This window comes from Spermophilus citellus (assembly GCF_964194105.1).
Source record: "Spermophilus citellus genome assembly, chromosome: 2".
NCBI lineage: Eukaryota > Metazoa > Chordata > Mammalia > Rodentia > Sciuridae > Spermophilus > Spermophilus citellus.
In genome coordinates this window covers 223,258,885-223,267,659 of record NC_138183.1, presented here as the reverse complement: position 1 = coordinate 223,267,659, position 8,775 = coordinate 223,258,885, and positions in this window count along the sequence as shown.

Sequence of the window (8,775 nt, the reverse complement as noted above, 5' to 3'; positions counted from 1 at the left end):
TGATATTTTATGAAATGAAAGTTTAATAGTTAAAGAATTTTATTTAATGTCTTGAATTTTTCTGTAAAGTAGTCAAAACTCATTATATTTATAGCAGATTTATAGTCGCTGCCATATTCAAATTTCCCCCAAGTTTTATTTAACATGATTTTCCCTTCCTTAAGTGACCTTTGTCCCAGCTCTCAGAGCTAGCACATAATGAGCATGGGATCCTGTTGTCTGTGGAAACTATGACAAAGCAGCATCAGAGATTTTAATGAGAAGAGAAAATACCAGGAGCAAAAAATAATGGTAGAGTCCAGTGTTCGTTTAGATCAAATTAAGTAAAAATATTTACTTTAGGAACTCTGCAGGATCAAATTTTCATCTCCCTGGTACAAAAAAAAATACCTTTTAAATATTCCTGAATCAAATCACATAGAAATGTGAACAATAACTCTTTTTCTTCTTCTAACTCTCTAGTCCACCAAACAAAATAATGAATTCGCCACCAAGCACCACCAAGAGCTGCACTTGGTGATTTTCACATACAGGCGCCATTCTTCTTAAAAGGAGCAAGTGAATTCCAATTCACTGGTGAATCACATGGTTGGTGCTGATTTTGGCTATGCATGCTCTGTTACAGCATGTGGGTGCTGCCCCCAAACACTGTCTGCCAGGGTAGCAGCACAGGTGTCACATTGTGAGCTGAAAGGATGCAGCCGTCACTAAGAAAAAACACCCATGAATCTGTACTGCATTATGGACCCTCATTTGTAAGATTTTGTTCTCCAACCCTCAGTGAGGACACAGGCTCTAGATCCTTTTAAACATGTTCAGAATGTAACATGTCACCCAGGGGTAGGGGTGTTTGGATATTTACCAGAGATTTAAATTTAAATATAACTCCTAACAGCAGTGAACATGAAGAAATTCAGATTTGCCTCAAAAGAACAAATAATATTCCTCTTTCCAAATGTTATTTAAAAAGAAGAAGAAGAAGAAGAAGAAGAAGAAGAAGAAGAAGAAGAATCATCTCCTACCATGCTCATCCCTGGCCTGATCACACATACAAACATCTTCTTTTAAACTCTATCTATAGTTTAAAATTGGAGTATAATACACATTTTACTATAGTGTTGGTTTAGATGATCCTTGTTAAAAATTAGACTTAAATGATGTTTTTAAAGCTGCTGGAAATTTCCAAAAGGTCACAGAGAAAAAATATACATAAAGATAAAATTTATCATGTGGATATTAGTACATCAAAAAAGAAACCATAGAGGTTCAGTTATTTTTAAGACACAATCACTGTCTCAATTGAATTATCTGGTGATTAACAGAAAAATATTTCAGAGGGCAGATAAGGCAGGCCTGATTCTGATTGTGCCAAGCAGATTGTTAAGAGAGGTGGGAGATAAAAGTGAATAGTTTCAACATTGTGACCCCAAAGTGTGATAGTCAGATAAGAAGGTCCACTGTACAGGAAATGAAATACAGCAAAGCACTATTAGATCACAATGTTCAGAGGGAGAGCTTATTTTTGTTTTTTGGGGTATTTTTAATAATGCAAGAATGAAACCATTGTTCTATTTCTCAGTTGATGCATATTTCACCAAGTGTAGAAATAAGGAAATAAATCCTGAGTCTAACTTTATGTTTCATCTAATTTATTTCTTGGAAGGTGAAAAATCAAGATATTTAATATTTAAAAATTTACTTACATAATTTTGGGAGTATTCATAATTTACAAAATCATTTTATGTTCAATGCCTGGTTTGATTTTCACCACAACACTGATGGGTAGAATGGCCAAGGCTATTGCTTTTACCACTTTTTAAAATGAGGGAAAATACTCCAGTAGGTAAGGTGATTGTCAATTTGTCCCCATTTGGGCCCAGATTCAGTCTTTGTCTCCTGAAGGTACAATGGGAAACTTTTTCCACTACCCCAACTCTTTTCTTTCAGTTCTTCACTTGACTTGATTTTTGATTCAATCACTATAGAGCTCATCTCATCCTATGTGGGCAAACAATTTTTATTGCAGCAGATTCAGGAAGCTTTTAGCCAATATAACTGGTGTCAGTTTGGTTTAAGATTTACATCAAAGGAATCATGAAAACTTCTCTTTCTCATGCCTATTTTTGTCTTCAATAAGCACTTTCCCAATGTATGTGATCTGTACGTATGGTCCAGCAAGAACAGCACAAAACATGCTGTCATTTCTGCATGTAGAAAAGCAATTTGGAATGATCCCATAATAATCCTTTGCAAAATATAATAAAATTTTAGTTCCTGTTGTAGTTTGCTCTAGGGTAACATCTTGACTATGTTAAAGTCCTAATGACCATACAGCGGAAAATACGAGGACCTTTGGAATTCTTGCTGCTCTAATCATGGTGTTGAGAAATCAGGATGTTGGGGGGTTTTTTTTTGTTGTTGTTTTTTTTTTTTGGTTGTTTTTTTTTTACTTTAGCAATGTATTTAAATTAAAATACAGTACATAGACAAGTTTTCATAGCAGAAATAATGGCATTTTCCCCCTGCAGAGTTCATGATCTCGTTAGTCAAGACTACAAAGTTCTGCTTTTTAAAAACAAAATATCACCCTACAAAGAGATGAGTATACATGGCAGCAATTCATTGCACATAATTGTAGAAAAAGAGTGATCTATCCCTGCAGTTTTTGACAAATAAATTCCTATTCTTCTGTCAATACCCAAGAGGCAGGATTAGCTCACATGGGACAGAGAAGCACCTGAACCCAACCAAAACTAAGGGCATCTGCACTCTTGAGTTATATGAAGTTGTGTCGGGTAATTCACGAATTGATAAGCAAAGTCCTGGTGGAGAGATTTTGTGGGAGAGTTTCATTTGTTTGTTGTGAAGTCTAAAGCACAAACATTGTGGAAATAGAAATAAGATAATAATCAAAATTCCCAAACTGTGGAGAGTAAACTTTCTCTGGGTTAGACACCATGCTTTCAAGAGAAACATTTGCATGAATTACAATTACTCATCACACAGATGAAGGTTTTGAGCTTTGGTGAGGGTACCTGTCCAAACCACACCAGAAATGAATGGTTTAGTATGGTCCCAGTCTCACAAAAAGAGCTGCAGAAGAAAAATCAGATGTTCCGGTTCCAATTCTAACCCCATGGTTTGGATGATCCAGGTGATCTTCAAAGCCTGTTAGTTTCCTCATCAATTAAATTACAAGTTTAATAGTTCCTTCAGTTCCTGTGAGACAGGGAGAGGCGGAGCCAAGGGCACTGTGAAGGGGATGGACATGAGGGATCACAGATTTTCATAAGCAGTGATCTATTCTCATTTAAAAACAATAAACAGAGCCACCTTAAAAAAAAAAAAAATTCCTCATCTATGCCAAATTCCTGAGATGAGGAAAGGTCAAGAAACAGGTTTGGACTTCAGGGCAAGTGATCCATGTCCTGTTGTGGACTGAGTACCTGGTGTGTTTTGTTTATATATGTGCTTTTGTTTTTAAGTTGTATAGATTTACCTCTAGAATTAATTAAAACAAACTTCAAAGTTATTTCTGAATTCATAACTTCTTTACCGAAAGTGTCTTCTTAGATAATAAACTAAAAGAGTTATTACCATCAAGTTGGGTCTTCTGAAATATTTTCACATCCAAAATGGGTCTTGGCTTCTTCAAAAGTAAGACGATAAGTCAAAATGATATCTCAAAACCCTCTCATTTGTAAATTTCTATGATTGCAAGATAATTTAAACAGCTTGATGATGATTCCTTCAAAATTGCAGGGGCAATGCATTCCAATTACTTTTTCCCACTCATACAAAGTTTTCATGAAGGTTTCATAGAGACAGTCACTGAGAAGCAGAAGCTAGTAGACATAGCAATGTCTGAACCTTTTAACACTCAAGGATATTTTTTTGTCCAAACTGGCAATTTCCTATGCTATTGGTAGTCAATCTAGCTGAACACTGGAACTCAGATTTTGTCTAAGTCAGATGCTTGAAGACAATAGACAATTGCATCAGAAATCAGCCATGTAGGGTTCATTAGATGGGACTCCTCTCATACCCCCTGAGAGTGCTGTGGCTGATGCTGAACTCCTTCAAATGGGGAGGGGCTGCATCTTCAGCCCTGATGATTATAGTCACAGCGGCTATTAGAAAGTTGCCTTTGGAGGGTTCAGAAGGCAGCTCCAAACACATCTGACCTTGTCTGGGAGTAAATGACATAATTCTCCTTTGGTTTACGTGACACAAAACAAGCTAACTCTAATCAGACATCTAACCTCCATTATTGTCACTCAGGGAGACCACTTGCTCCTGCACAAGCTGGTGGAACAGTAAGTTGTTACCAATTTTCTGAAGGGTCATGTGGATTCAAACTTATTTGACCCAACAGTCTCTCTCCTAAGAATTTTTTATGTTCACAAAACATGTATGTGCAAATTATTTGGAATTAAAGATGTTTACCATACTGTTATCATGAGAAATTGAAAGTGCTATAAATGGTCAAAAATAGAGATTTGATTAAATAAACTAGGATATATCCATGTGGAAATATTTACACACCCATTAAAATTTTTATATAAATTTAATGGCACTGAAATGTATCAAGTTAAGGAAAAGAAGCAGGTTACAGGAATATATATGGAATAATTTTAATATAGTTTTTAATTTGCTTTAAAACATGTTACCTATTTTTTTTTTCATTTTCTTGAATATAAAGACCACCATGGTATTTGGAAATAGAACTTGAGGTATATAATTGACTTTTTCAGTTTTCTCACACACCATGATGGTTCCCACTTTGGCCTTGGCAGTCAGGTTCCCTCTGTCTGGAAGACTTTTTTGTCATCTTATCACATTATTGCCTCACAAAAGTCTTTAACAACCTCTCAGAAACCCCACTCAGCCAGGCACTTGCCTATAATCTCAATGCCTAGGGAGACTGAGACAGGAGTATTGAAAGTTCAAAGCCAGCCTCAGCAACTTAGTGAGGCTCTCAGCAACTTAGCGAGACCCTGATTCAAAATAAAAAATAATAAACAGGCTGGAGATGTGGCTCAGGAGTAAAGTGCCTCTGGGTTCAATGCCTGGTACCAAAAACAAACAAACAAAAACCCACTTAGGTTCAATCACATCACCCTGTTTTATTCGCCTTGCCGCCATTTATCTCCACCTGAGGTTATCTTATTCACTTTTTGTACATTTGATTGTTGTCTCTTCTCAAAAGAAAGTAATGTTTATGACAATTGATATCTGCTATGTCCTGCTATGTCCCCAACACTTGGAACCATGACTGACATACAATAGATGTTCACTATTTGTCAAATGGATGATTTTATAAGTTTCTGTATTATCTGGTGAATCTTTGAAGTTCTTTGATGTTAATTTCAGGAGAAAACTTGATATCTTGATATTTATCTGAAATAAATATTTCTACCAATAATTGTCCAATAGCCCCCCCTCCCGCCATCTTTGCTAACTGCTCGTTTGACAATCATTAATTGAGTCTCTACAATGTGTCAGAAATTATGCTAGGCAGAGATGTAAACCAAGAGTTGGGTTTTATTTCTTTTTTCTCTTAGGAGGCCCATGGTTAACAAACATTGGGATATACAACATGCAGTGGGACAGATCATTTAGATAGGGTGGAATAAGAGAAAAGGAGGTAGCAGTAAGGAAGGCATTAAATCACCTTGCTTAAATCAGAGAAAGCTTCATGGAGGTGAGCTGGAAAGACATTCCAGGCAGAGAGCAGGGAGTGTGTTTTATAGGTCTGCAGTGTTACAGAAGGACCTGCAGCTCAGTATGACTAGATGCAGATGAAGAACTGAGGTTGACCATTTAGGCAGGGGACTGATGAAGACTGACCTTGTGCCATACTAAGTAATGTAGCCTTTTTCCAACAAGCAATTGGGAATGACAAAGAATTCTGAGCTTGAAGATCCCACAAAGGATAAATCCCATATTTCAAATTAATAGACGTTTCAATTACTTGGGGAGAGATACTTTGAATTCAGAACATATCATCTTTCATTTTTTTTCCTTATCTCAACCCCCTACATATCTGAGTAAATCTTGTAATTGAGCCTCAGTGTACATTTCTAGTAATTTCTCTACTTCCTTTCATCTTCAATCCCTCATCCTTACCCTCAGCCCAAGCATCATCTCCTGCTTGGAATTTGCAAGTAGTCTCCTAACTGATCTTTTCATTTCACTCTTGTTTCTCTTCATTCTGTGGGCCACATGGCATCCAGAGTCATCTTCTAAAATCATGAATAAGAACGTGCCACTCCCCTGTATAAAACATGTCCACTGCTCTTTAATACCATCCAAACTCCATCCAATGGTCTAGAAACCCATAAGAGAAATCCAGCTCTGCTCTCTTTCTCTCTCCTTTCTGTCTCTTTCTCTCTCCTTTCTCCAATAGAGAATAGTTCAATTTGGCCTCCTTTCCATGCCTCAAAAACACCAACCTATTTCTTACCTTAAAATCTTCTTATATCTTATTTGCCTGAAGTACTCTTCCACCTACCTTTCACTCAGTTATCCTTTACTCATTTTTCACCTATCTGCCTAAATTTTATCACATCCTCTAATTATTCTTTCAAAGTAGGCTTTCTCCTCCTATGGTAGCTCACCTCCAAGATGGTCACCTCTGATATTCGTGCTACTATTTAGTTCCTCTGTTAGTGGCCATAATGAACTGCCACAAACTGAATGGCTGAAACAACATAAATGTATCCTCTCATGATTCTGGAGGCTGGCAATGCACAATGAAGGTATTGACACACCCACACTCCCACCAAAGCTGGGGAAGTGGAAGCCTTCATTGGTCCCTCAAGCTTCTAGTGGTTGCCCACCGTCCTAAGAACTCTTTGACCTATAGATGTATCACTGTACTCTCTGCCTCTATTTTCACATGGATTTCTTCATGGGGTATCTGTCTCTGAAATTCCTTCTTCTTAAAAGGACATCAGCCATTCAACTTAAGGCCTACTGAATCCAGTATGACCTCATCTTACCTTGGTTACATCTGCAATGATTCTGTCTTCAAACAAGGTCACATTCACAGGTACCGATGTTAGGACATCAACATTTCTTTTTTAGGGACAAATTCAACCCACAACCATCCCCTCAGACACTGGATGGGACTAATCAATGCAACAAACAGATTATAGGGAAATGAGAATATGTGAATTTTGAAGTTAGTTATCAGATGTTGCAGCTTTCCCCTTTGCTCTGTCTTGGATCCCTTAGTCTGGAATAAAGGAACTCATGCTGAGAAGACACTCAGGAAGCTCCATCTGGGGAGGAACTCGGCCCTCCTGCTGACACGTTAGCCACACTAGTGAGCCACGTAGGGGGGTCCTCCAGTTCTGGTCAAGCTTTCAGATGATGGCAGCTTGAGACAACATCTGAACTGCAAGTTCATAAGGGATCTTGAGCCAGAATCCTTAACTAAGCAAGTTCTGAATTCCTGACCCATACACATTTTGAGATAATAAATGTTAATTGCTTTAAACTATAAAGTGTGGAGTAATTTTTCACACAGCAATAAATAATTAATCTTTTATTTTCAGTTCTGTATCTGTTGTAAAATACATCTTTATAAATATTTGCTATTATTAGTGACAAATTCTTTCAAAAATAATTAAATACCACCATCTTAGATATCATTTAAATGAATCTACCTATATAATTCACCCATTTACTGTTATATTTGCAAAACAGGAAAATGTCCAAAGGCCCCTAGAAAGAAAGAATATCCTTGTTTATATTAATAAAATAAGACCTACATTTATTACAAGCAAACCACAGATACATATAAAAACATGAATGAATCTCAAAAACATGCTGATCAAGAGAAGCCAGACACAAAAGAGCACATACTGTATAATTCTATTTATATAAAACTCTAGAAAAAGACACATCTAATCTATAGTGACAGAAAGCAGATCCACACTTGCCTGAAGCCAGGAATGAAGGGGTATATTGGCTGCAAAAAAAGCATGAGAGACTGTTTCGAGGTGATGAAGACATTCATATGTTGATTGGAGTGGGCACATGGTATACACATTTTTCAAAACTCACGAAACAGTATCCTTAAAATGTATCCATTTATTACATGTAAATTATACCTCAATATAGTTGACGAAAAAACATACAATTTTTGGAACATGATGGAGCCAAGTGCTTTACATAATTATCTTTGATACAAAAGCAACAGCCTCAGTTTTTGAAAGTGGAAGTGGAATCTCAGATCAAGTGGCTTCTTTTTCAAAGCCACATACTCTTAGGTCCAAGTCTATTAGCTTGCCCCAGTATGATTTGTTTGAGTTTATAAAAAGGAACTTTATATGTCATCTAATCCGGGAATGGCAAACCCCGATATTTTCAGGAGCTTGGCAAAAGAAGTATACAGAAAAGAGGGCTGAGGTTAAAGCAATAGAGAGAGGTGAGACTTTATTTTTTTTTCCCAGTGGGGAAGAGGGATACTGTCCAAATAAGCCACACCCAGAGTCCCAGTCAACCTTTGAACATAGTACAGGTGAGAAAACTAAAGAGATTATATAACCTGCCCAAGGTCATTAAGTTACTAAGTGGAGGGAGAGACAAGTTGATGTGGGAGGAATAGGCAAAGAGAAGAAAAGTGGGAAGGCAAGCACTTAAAATAAAACTCCAATATGTAGGAGATAATTGCACTTATGCATTTATTTAAGTTGAAAGTTTGAGTACATAGCATGCTCATTGGAGTTTTCGTGGTTAATTTATTTGTACCTATCCTGTGCGCCT